Source organism: Cryptomeria japonica, chromosome 7, assembly GCF_030272615.1.
Source record: "Cryptomeria japonica chromosome 7, Sugi_1.0, whole genome shotgun sequence".
NCBI lineage: Eukaryota > Viridiplantae > Streptophyta > Pinopsida > Cupressales > Cupressaceae > Cryptomeria > Cryptomeria japonica.
This window is the reverse complement of record NC_081411.1, coordinates 129,679,453-129,690,819: the sequence shown is the minus strand read 5'-3', so window position 1 is coordinate 129,690,819 and position 11,367 is coordinate 129,679,453.

Here is an 11,367-nt window from a genome sequence, read left to right as displayed (position 1 = left end):
AGGAAGAGAAACTGGAGTAACAGGAGGAGGATTAGGCTGCCTATTATTTCTAGTATTATAAGTATGAGCAACCGCATGATAACTCTCTCTAGTTAACTGCTTGGCATAACTATAAGGACTTATAGGTTTTCTTCCTTGCACAGTGGTGATAGGTTTATTTGGAGTAAGAAAGGAATCATGACCATACCCTCCTTGGACAGTAAAGAGAGGTGATTTAGGAACTTGAAAGGTGGGAGAAGGATAAGCACCTTGGACTTCAAAGAGAGGCTTATTATGCTCACTTCGGTTTATCATGTTAACTAATTTAGAAGTTTTGTTCTTGTTTAAAGATTTCGATAAAGCCACAAAGTCATCAAGAGCATCATCCAACAAAGCATGATCATATCTATTAAAAGGTTTATCTTATGATTCAAAATGAGACATCTCTTCATAGAGGGGATCATTGGAAACAACCATGTTACTAGATTTAGTGGAAGAGTTGATAGGAATGTACCCTTGAGAGGAATCATTCGACTTATCTTTCTCATTACACTGAAATGGCATAGTAACAATGTTTATGAGTTTTTGGTAAACTGAAGGTTTGGTATCTTTAGGGTTAAAAAACTCATCTAAAGCTTCATCTAATTCATCTTGGCTATACTCATAATCAACATAATTGCATACATCATCATAAATATGAACATCTTGCAAATAAAAATTGCATAAAACTTAAGCACACAATGCAAAGAAACAAAGAAACACACTCTTTCTTTTCCTTTTTTTTTTTTTTTTTCTTTTTTTTTCTTTTTTTTTTTTAACGAAAAATGAAACTTAAATGAACCACACTAAATCTAGATCTATATCTAACAAATGCAATGCAAGAGAAAGCAATAATAGATTCATGTCGAGTTCACCAAAATGTGTAGGGGAAAAAGTGAGACTAGGCTAACATGCCCTAATCCTACCTTTTGACACACATTGTGGAATACAAAAGAGCCTAGAGGTATCACACAATTGGCTACTTCTTTTTATAGAAGAGAGAGCCACAGGCTACCTATTAGGGTTTCTATTCCTTTGTTGTAATTGAAAGATAGAATGATGCAAATTCAATTCCTAACCCCAAAGAGCAAGTATGAACTAATAACAAGATTGTAGAATTGAGATTAAACAACGGAAAGCTGTAAACACAAGGACAAGACAAGAATGCAGATGCATACCCAAAGTTAAAATCTGAGTAAAAATGTTCGGGATGGGGGCGTAGGCGCCACTGTCCTGATTTTGCTCCTGAAACTGCTATTTTGCAACCTGAAAAGCTGTCAAAAATGTTGAAACTTATTGTCTGATAGATGGACTAGGGCGCCCAGCGCCACTATCCCAGGGTCCAGGGCGCCCAGCGCCCCTGTCCTGGCAGGACCAGGGCACCCCACACCCCTGTCCTAGCTTTCTGGGTTGGAATTTGGTGTGAAGTTCTATCTCAGTCTACTTCTTCCGGATCTGCAACTCGCGGCATCATTCGAATCCCGAAACCTACACTTATATCTAAAAAGGTATGGTGGGTGGCTATATAGGGTTTTGCCTTAGTCAAACCCCCGCTTTGGTGATTTCCACCTCCACAAATAGCCAATTTGTATTGTAAAAGTAGTGTGTGTGCAGACCTTGTGTGTGTGCAAGATCCTAAAATGCAAGTAAGCAAACTAGAGCAACCTAGAAAGTAAACCCTAATTGCTTTTGAATGATAATGTAAATGCTCCAAACCAAGATGCAAAGTGATCTAAAGCATGAATACAAATGATATAATAAGGCTTATGCAAAGACATGACAACAACATGAAATCATACCCAACCCCAAGGGAGGGGTACAAGCCAATCTTCAGTCGGTGATCCCTTATTTCTCTTCAATGCCTTCAAAGCCCTAAATGGATGAATGAAATTGATGAATTCTTGACGGAAGGATGTTGAATGTTATTGAAGTCTTCAAAGATCTGCTCTTTCGTTGCATATAAGGCCCCTGAAAACAAAATTCGGATCCTTTCAAATGAAGAAAGAGAGCTCTTATATATGAAACCCTAGGTCTTAATTTCAACTTTTGGCCGACCTAGAGATTGAATCTCCCACCAATTTCTTGGGGTTAAGATTTATTTTATGATTGGATCGCGCTCCTAAAATTTCGGGAAAAATGTCCGGGACCGTGTGCACTTCGGGCGCCATGGTCTCGACAACTTTTCACCAAATTTTCAGGGCCATCGGATATGATGATTTTAGAGAGAATCCCGAAGTTACAGGTGATTTCGAGATGTTTTGACCCCCAAAATCAAGCCCCCAAGTTCAAAATAGGACCTAATTAGGGTTTTTGATTAAATGATGTATTGGAGGAATAAAATGAAAAGGGCACACTTTAATGAAAGGGCCCAACTTTATGATGTGGAAGATGATGAAATAGAACCTTAGACCTAATTAATTTAATTAATTAAGTGGTAAAGGGAAAATGCAATGCAAAGTGCAAGATGCGCCAAGGCATGAGCTAAACCAAGTGTGAAATTGTACCCCTTTAGCAAGTGCGTACAATTTATGACGCTACAAGAGTTTGTATTATAGAATTTTAGAGTGTAGTTTTAACTACCAATAGTACCATCACCTAAACAAATAGTTTAAGCTCCACATACATTACATTGGGGATCTTATTTAGTAATAGGTCAGTAATCTTTAATTTTATCCCATCATAGAAAAATATAGTTGTCTTCACCAAACCTTTTACTTAAAGAAAATTTAATCCTTTTTGAGCTTTACTAGGGATATAAGAGGAGCTATTATTTTAGGAATACTTAGTACCTTATCTATTTAATAGGAGAATTATATTGTACCTTATCATTTTAGTACCTTATCATTTTAGGAATACCTAGCATGATCATATCATATCCTAAACCATCTTTACTCACCTATGTTATTCTTAAGAGGGATTGTCCATTAACTTATGTATTTATGTGCATAGATGTTGTTGTATGTATTTTTCTTTAATGTGTACCCTAGGCTAAGCTTACTAAGGTAGAGTTATACTAAGGTAAATTCTTTGTAGCATTGTTTAGTATTGGTGGTTGATGATATACTCCCTTGTAGGGCTAGTGATATTTTCATCATCCTGATCACTTAGTTGTAGTTCCTATATAACTAAAATTATTTTTCTTATATTTACACACTTTATGAATTAAATATATTTTATGCTTACTCACATTATTGTTATAGTAATTGAGTAACCAACTATTTAAATTAATTATTTGTAAATTTACTCTTGGGTATATTGCTAAATTGACAAATATTACATGGAGATGATTCACTAGTGTGCAAAAAGAACGAGGCATCATGTCAATAACAGTCACATCATATTGAAACTTTTTTTTAGCATTCTATTGAAACATTGGAATGATCTCAAGGTGTCAGAACTAGCAGATGAAATACAAAATTTAGAGTTTTAACACATATTAATACTATATTTTAGGGTTTAAAGGCCCTCATAAATTAGTATCCCTTCTATATGCTATTTTTATTTAACTCTTCATAAATAAAATTAGTTTTAAGTAAAAACACATAACTATTTAAATAAAAATAAATTAATATTGTAAATAAAATAAAATAACTTAAATATTTTATATTATTGCATTTGAGATATCTTTTCTAATTATATATTATTATTGAGATATTTAAGAATTGTTTTATTTAATTTATTCCTGAACTATTTTATTTAATAGTTCAATAATAAGATTCAATTTTCTTTGGAATGCTATTGTTCGAATGTAGGTAACATAAAGTATAGGAGGAGGTACATGTGCAAGCTAGTAATGAGTATATGTGGTGTGGGTTTTGATGCTAGCAATAATAGTAGATATAAGAAGTGGATAAAAGAGACATACTAAGGTTAATTATTAATTATTACAATTTACCAATTAGTGAGGATAAGGAGTATTTAATTGAGGGTGAAGAGATACAATGTGAGCAAACAAGAAATGTTAGACCACATCAGAAATGTGTGAATTATCTATGATGCTAAATTTTTAATAATTTTGATGCATACACTTTCATATTTCTTTTTAAATGCTTTTTGTTGAAGTGTCTTATAGGTGTGCAGTGACTGTCAGAATTTATTTCTAAAGGCAATAGTATTGGACTCAAATTTAATGTTAGAACATAAAAAATCTACATGGAATGCTAGCAAGGAAAATAATTTTTCATTACAAAGTTTACAAGGTGAGCCTTACACAGTGAATTTTTGTGACACATATTTATAGTAAAATATGGAAGGATTAAAATTTAGCATGTAAGCTAAGTGGTGTAAAAATTACCAAGATTTCTATAGCTAGGAGGAGAGGAAAAATAGGAAATAAAAATACAAACAAATGAGAAAATGTAGTCATTTTGAAATCACATCTCTGTCATTAGAGGGGAGAAATTGAACAAACTCAAGTGTAATTCATATGTCTAAAATTTCATTAATTGTTCAATCTTAATTCTTATATAATTTGAAAATTGCTAGAATTTCAACTCTACAATCAATCATATTATAGGTAATTAATTTCTATTTCAAAAATATTATAAATAAATTTTATCTAAAAAAATTATTTAGTCACAAGAGGCACTCTACAATGGCAGTAAGGGGAGGAGTATAATGATGTGAGTATGTTAACAAAAGCACTTAACTTTTATTTAAAAATTGATGGTGATTTATATGTCAAAATATTAATGTTTGATAATAAAAATTGTAGTCACATAAATCTGTCCACTTAATTAAATGAACATTTAGTATTTATTTGATTATTTAACCATCAATCAATAATTAATATTTAATTAATTCATCTTAACCCTCTTCTCTTATTAATTAAATAAATTATTCAATTTATTTGATTTAATTCATTAGTAACCAAATTCAGACCATTAATTAAATAAATAAATCATATTTGTTTAAATTGAATCTTCTATCTCCCCCAAAATCTCATCTCTCACATTTAAATAAATTAGCATTTATTTAAATCACCTTTATCCTCCACCCACTTGCATTTTCTTACAAATTCAAGTTGCACAACTATTTTAAATTAAATAAATTATTTATTTAAAATCCTATTTATCGTCACCCACTTGAAACCTTTAATGGTTTCCCTTAAAGTCTTCAAACTTAATGGCTTTCTTCTAGAGTCTTCTTAAGCCTTTAATGGTTTCCCTTAAAGTCTTCAAACTCAATGGCTTCCTTCTAGAGTCTTCTTAAGCCTTTAATGGTTTCCGTCAAAGTCTTCAAGCATTTAAAGCTTTATCTTCCTTTTTCTCATGTAAATAAATTAAGATTTATTTAAATAAAATCCAAAATTCACATTCACATTTAAATAAATTAATATTTATTTAAATATCTATCCAAATGCAAATTACACCATTTAATTGAAAATCCCAAAATTCCTCCCACTTGCATTCTCCTACAAAATTCACTTGCATGCCTAAATCCCTTTTAGATTCTTCTAACTCCTTCTAATTAGCCTAATCCTATCCTAATTATTGTCACATTCCTAAATAAAAGGAAGTCACTTCTCAAAAACTTCAAATTCTTCAATAACCATTAAAGGCTTTATGTCTTCAAATGGCTAACCTCTAAAGTCTTCCAAACCATTAAAGGCTCTTACATAACCATTTATTATTAACTCACCTTTTACCTTTGGTTAGAGACTTTCCTCTAACTTAACCGTCCTTTTGACTCATGGGTCTCTTCAAAGCATTTATTTCTTTGACTAAGGTAACCATTTAACCCTTGCACATTCATTTATCCCTTTGATAAAAGGAATATCCATTAACCTAACCCTAAACCAACCCCCTAGGGTAACCATCATGTCCCCTCAAGCATTTAATGCTCCTTATCTCTCCTCTCAAGCCTCCTCATGGTGACACTTGTCAACATGCGATTGGGTTGAAAGTCTCACATGGATTGAATATCTTTCAATCCCAACCCTTGTTAAGATTTCTCAATCTTAACCCTTCATTTCCTCATTTCTTCTATAAATAGAACCCTTATCCTGAAACAAAGAAGGAAGCATTAGAGTATTGTTACTATACTGGTATTAGCATAGATATTTTTCATAGCATCACTATCTACACTTGCATAGCATTTGTTTATCATATCCAACCATCTTGAATCTCCATATGGCATCCATGGCTAGTGCTAAAAGCTGAGAGCTACACTCATTTGAGACATGGAGAGGGGAGAAACAAGGGAGAAGCATCCAAAGGCATCATGGAAGCATCTTAGGGAGGCTCTTCTCCTTTCTTCTATTTTGTTAAACTTCTTTCATGCTTTTTGAAATCTCTTTTGATATGTTTGGAATGGTTTTTAGTTCTTTGTTTTGGTTTTATTGTTGAAACTAACTTATTAACATTGAACTTTGTTGTTTCCTTGTCCCCATTTCCATGGCATCAAAAATAAAAGAAAAATAAAAATATATAGAAGAAGAAACACAAACAAAAATTTAAAATTTAACTATAATTTTCTAATTGATATATAAATATTATTTGTTATTTAATAAATAAATAACTAACAAAAAATATAGAGAAGAAATAATTTATTGTTTCACAGTAAAATATATAAGCAAATAGTTTTTAAAATACATTAATTATGATTAAGAAAAAAATCATAATATTTTTAAAAAATTATATTATAATTCCTTTTATCTTTAATAATATAATAAAAAATTTAACATATAAATATGAAAATTGGTTACAAATAAGAAAGTAATGAATTTTCTACGAATAAAATTTAAAAGTGAAACAAATGTATATCTGTACTAATTATTTTACATAAAAAATACTAACATATAATCAAATAATGTAAATTAAAAGAATATTTTCTAAACAAAACTCATTATCACTAAAACCATGATAAAGAAAATTATTACCAAAATCTAATAAACCTCTGTCGGTAGTGGGGTCAGGTGTACAAATTAGCAAATTTGAGACTTCACATGCCCAACGATGGATGTGGTTTGTTTTTTCTGTGAGTGACTTGACTTAATGGTTTTGAAGTCGCTAAGTATTCAAATGGACTTTGGTAGAGAAAAAATCAAAACACAAGACTGGTAATAATCTTCACGGCCTTTCCATATTAAGAGAGGTACACGGCATACATGCACCTCGATGGTCTGTGGTCTGTTAATGATGAAAATGAAGTGGTTTTGTTTTTCTCTCAGTGATTTGACTAAATGATCTCGACGTCGCCAAATGTTCTACCATTGTTACCATATTTCAAATGAACTTTGCTACAGAAAATTTCAAAACACGAGACCATGAATAATCTTCATGACCTTTCCCTATCAAGAGACGTGAACAGTTAAACCATAATTGAAAGACAGCAATATCCTTCACCACTTCTCACTATTAAGAGTTAAAACATCTCTATTAAGAGAGGCGTATAGTTAACGCATCTCGATTTTGCACCGATTTCATCGGTGGATGATGTCCACTATTTCAACATTTACTCCGACCACTTCAATCTGTAGACAAACCTTGTGATGAAAGATCAGAAGCGAAGTCAAGTCTTGCAGAGAAAAACCAGTGAGGTGATGTGTACGCACCACCTAACAACAAAATTTTGGCCACATGACAAGAGGACGACACTATAACATTTTTAATATATGTGCACTTCAATATTATTACATTTTTTCTGGAGAGACTTGACTTTGTTTCAGACTTCACATGCACAGCGATCGAAGTGATCTGTGGTTTGTTAATGATGAAAATGAAGTGGTTTGTTTTTTCTCTGAGTGACTTCACCAAATGATCTTGACGTCGCTAAATGTTCTACCATTGCTGCCGTATTACAAATGGACTTTGCTATAGAAAACATTCAAAACACGAGACCATGAATAATCTTCACGACCTTTCCCTATCAAGAGACGTGCACAGTTAAACAGCAATATCCTTCACGACTTCTCACTATCAAGAGTTAAAACATCTCTATTAAGAGAGGCGTATAGTTAACGCATCTAGATTTTGCAACGGTTTCTTTGGTGGATGATGTCGACCATTTCAACATTTACTCCGACCACTTCAATCTGTCGACAAACTTTGTGATGAAAGATCAGAAGCGAAGTCAAGTCTTGCAGAGAAAAACCAGTGAGGTGATGTGTACGCACCACCTAACAACAAAATTTTGGCCACATGACAAGAGGAGCATTTGGTTACGACACTATAACATAGTACGATTCACACCATTCATGAAGTCTTTGCCTCGAAGGAATCTTGTTTGGTCAAAATTCAAGGAATACTTAAGCATCTTAAAAATACTTTGTAATATTCCTTTAAATGCTTTTTATGACCTAAAAAAGTTATTAGTTAATTATTTGAAGGCGGCCTAAGAAAATAGGTTATTTAATAATATGTGGTCATAAAGCCTTATGTAAATGTATCTTTCTGATGTTGGTCAATATTTAATCTTTAAAGCCCTATTGAGATTCTTTTCCGTCAAGCCATTTTTTTTCTAGGGAATGGATATTTGTGTTAATTCTTCTTTATTTTAAAACTATTTTATTATTATTCTTATCTTTATTCAAATGTATAAAGTTTTGGTCACATTTTAGACATACATAGGTTTTATTCTCCTTTATTTAGGTTTTAGTTTGTGTGTGTTTCTTGCTTTCATATTTCAAGCATACTCCTAAAATCCTCATAATGATATTTGATGAGGGAGATGCCCCTCTTAAATGTAGAGAAATATATCTAATCTAGTAGTAACTTTCTCAACTATGCTGTACTTCACTATCCATTTTGTAACTATGCTATTCTCACTAAAATGTCATAGTGACAACTCTATTTACCAACATTTTTCTAGAAAGGTTATTGATTGGTATGGGAATGCAATCCTACCCTAGGGATGTAAACTAAAATACCAATTTCATCTCGGTAGTCTCTCTTTTCACTAGATTCCTTGTCAGGACAGTTAGAAGCCATATGTCCTATTCTATCACAGTTAAAACATTTTAAAGGTAACTTTCCTTTATACTTACCTTTGCCTCTCGGTAACCTTCTGGCTAATAGTGCTTCAAACTCTTCTTGGTTTCTAATTTCCTCATATAGTTTGTGTAATTCTTACATGTTTTTATGAAATCTCTCACTTGCTCCATTGTGATTTCCTTCAGTATACTTATACATTCTATCATTGTAATCATCAGATTCACCAATATGAAATGAACTAAATGCAGATTCAACTTTATTTACCGAAGACCCACTGTTATCAAAATTACTTAACTCAAATCCATGTAGCTTACCAATAGTAGCATCCAAAGAAACTGGCATGTTTGATACAGACCTTAATTCATTGATTGCAGAGATTCGAATGGCATAAGCAAGTAGAAGTGTTCTAAGAAATTTGCTTGTCACATCCTTTTCTTCAATAGTTCCTCCTGCTCCTTTGATTTGATTGATAGTCTCCTTTAACCTTGTACAGTATTGGGTTATGTTCTCACCTTCATTCATTCTCATGGATTCAAGTAGACCTCTTAGACTATCTACTTTTTCTCTTTGAACATTTTTGTCACCACCATACACAGATATAAGTTTGTTTCACATTACTTTGGCATCACTGCAGCCTTATAGGTCATTAAACTCTGAGTCGGTTAATGTTGATGTTATTTCAATCATTGCTTGAATATGTTCTTGCTTTTCCTTTATCTCTTCCATTGTCATCAGGTAGGTGCTAGGTGCAGTGTAATCATTCTCTAGATAATATATTGCAGATTCTCCAATTCCTAATAAATGTAGCTTCATCCTTTTCTGCCATGTGGAGAAACTAGACTTATTTAGCTTTGGTGCATCCCTTTTATACATCTTTGGATCTTTGCCTCAAGTACCTTTAAAATTTTCTTCTGGATTCCAAATCTCTAATACCAATTGTTGATTAAGATGAGAGGTGGGGAGGGGGGCGGGGGTGAATCATAAAAACTCACTATGCAATATATTTATCAGATTCAACCTCAGTAGCCTTTACTGATATGCAACTATGACTGTAAATCATTCAAAATCATAAACAGATACACTTAAGACATCATAACATATTTAACACAAGATTTAACGTGGAAACCCAAATAGGGAAAAACCACTGTGGGATTTTGGACCCACTAAGAAATATACCCTTCTAGAGTATGCTCAGTTAAAAGCTAATCTAGTTAGAGATTAGATAAACACATTGCTAGATGTGACCCGGTTAAGGGATTTCCCTCAGACTTGTTAGAGTCTTGCACTTTGTTAGAAGTGACCTTGTTAAAGGATTTCAAACACTCATTCAGAATGTTACCTTGCTAGAGGGTTTACAAATAAGATTGTTAGGTCTACTCAGTTAAGAGATTTCCTATCACTTACAAAATAAATAATAGTATAAAATATATCTACAACTTCACATCTGAAATGCTAAAGCAAATTCTATGTGATCAAAATAATCTTGTCATAAGACTTATCTTTCTCCTTGATGGGCTTCTCAATCTTTTCTTCAATCTTCTGTGCTCGGTGATTGCTACTGTAGTATCATAGTTCTTCTGTTTGCCCACATCAATTGTTCATCAACAATTTCTTATTTACAAACAGTTCCTAACCGCTTAATCTCCTTGATCACATTTCCCATGATCAATCTTAGCCATCAAATCTTCAAACGTGACTAGGTTCATTGTATCCTTCGGACTGAAAATTTTTTTTATCACGCCTTGGAACATGTACTTCATTCTTGGAACTTGTGCTAGGTTATGACCATTCAATCTCCATTGTAGATCTATCTCCTATATTTTTGTTGTTGGAGATCCTCAACAAAAATTATTGCATGTCATACCAATCATCCATACATCTCCAGCTCATTAGCATTTTGCATTTAATAATGCTTTTATCCATCCAATGCATTCTGCTATTACTCGGTTGTTACTTGGTAAATACTAAACTTCACTCGGTAGATATTTTGTCTTCTTTAACTGATAGCAATAACCTTAGGGTTTACCGACTAGCAATTTGCTCAGTAACATAGAACAATATCAAACCTTAACTAATTCTATGGCATGAAATCTTTCCTCCTTCATGTTCAGTCTTCGAATACTCATATATAGGATATCAAAACAACAAAATCTCATCACTTTATAACTTAGTAATAGTTGCCCATTGAATACCTTATTACTCCCCTTCATTTTACATTCATTATGTGTCACTTACTGACACCTTTATACTTATCAAAATATACTCATTAAGATATGGCAACATCATACTGAATCAAAAAATCAATTGCTTGACATCAATGACAAAATAATATTAGTAATGATCCTTTCTTAGTTATATCAACAATCTCCAACAACCTTCTCAATATCCTCATATCGACAAACTTACTGAAATGCCA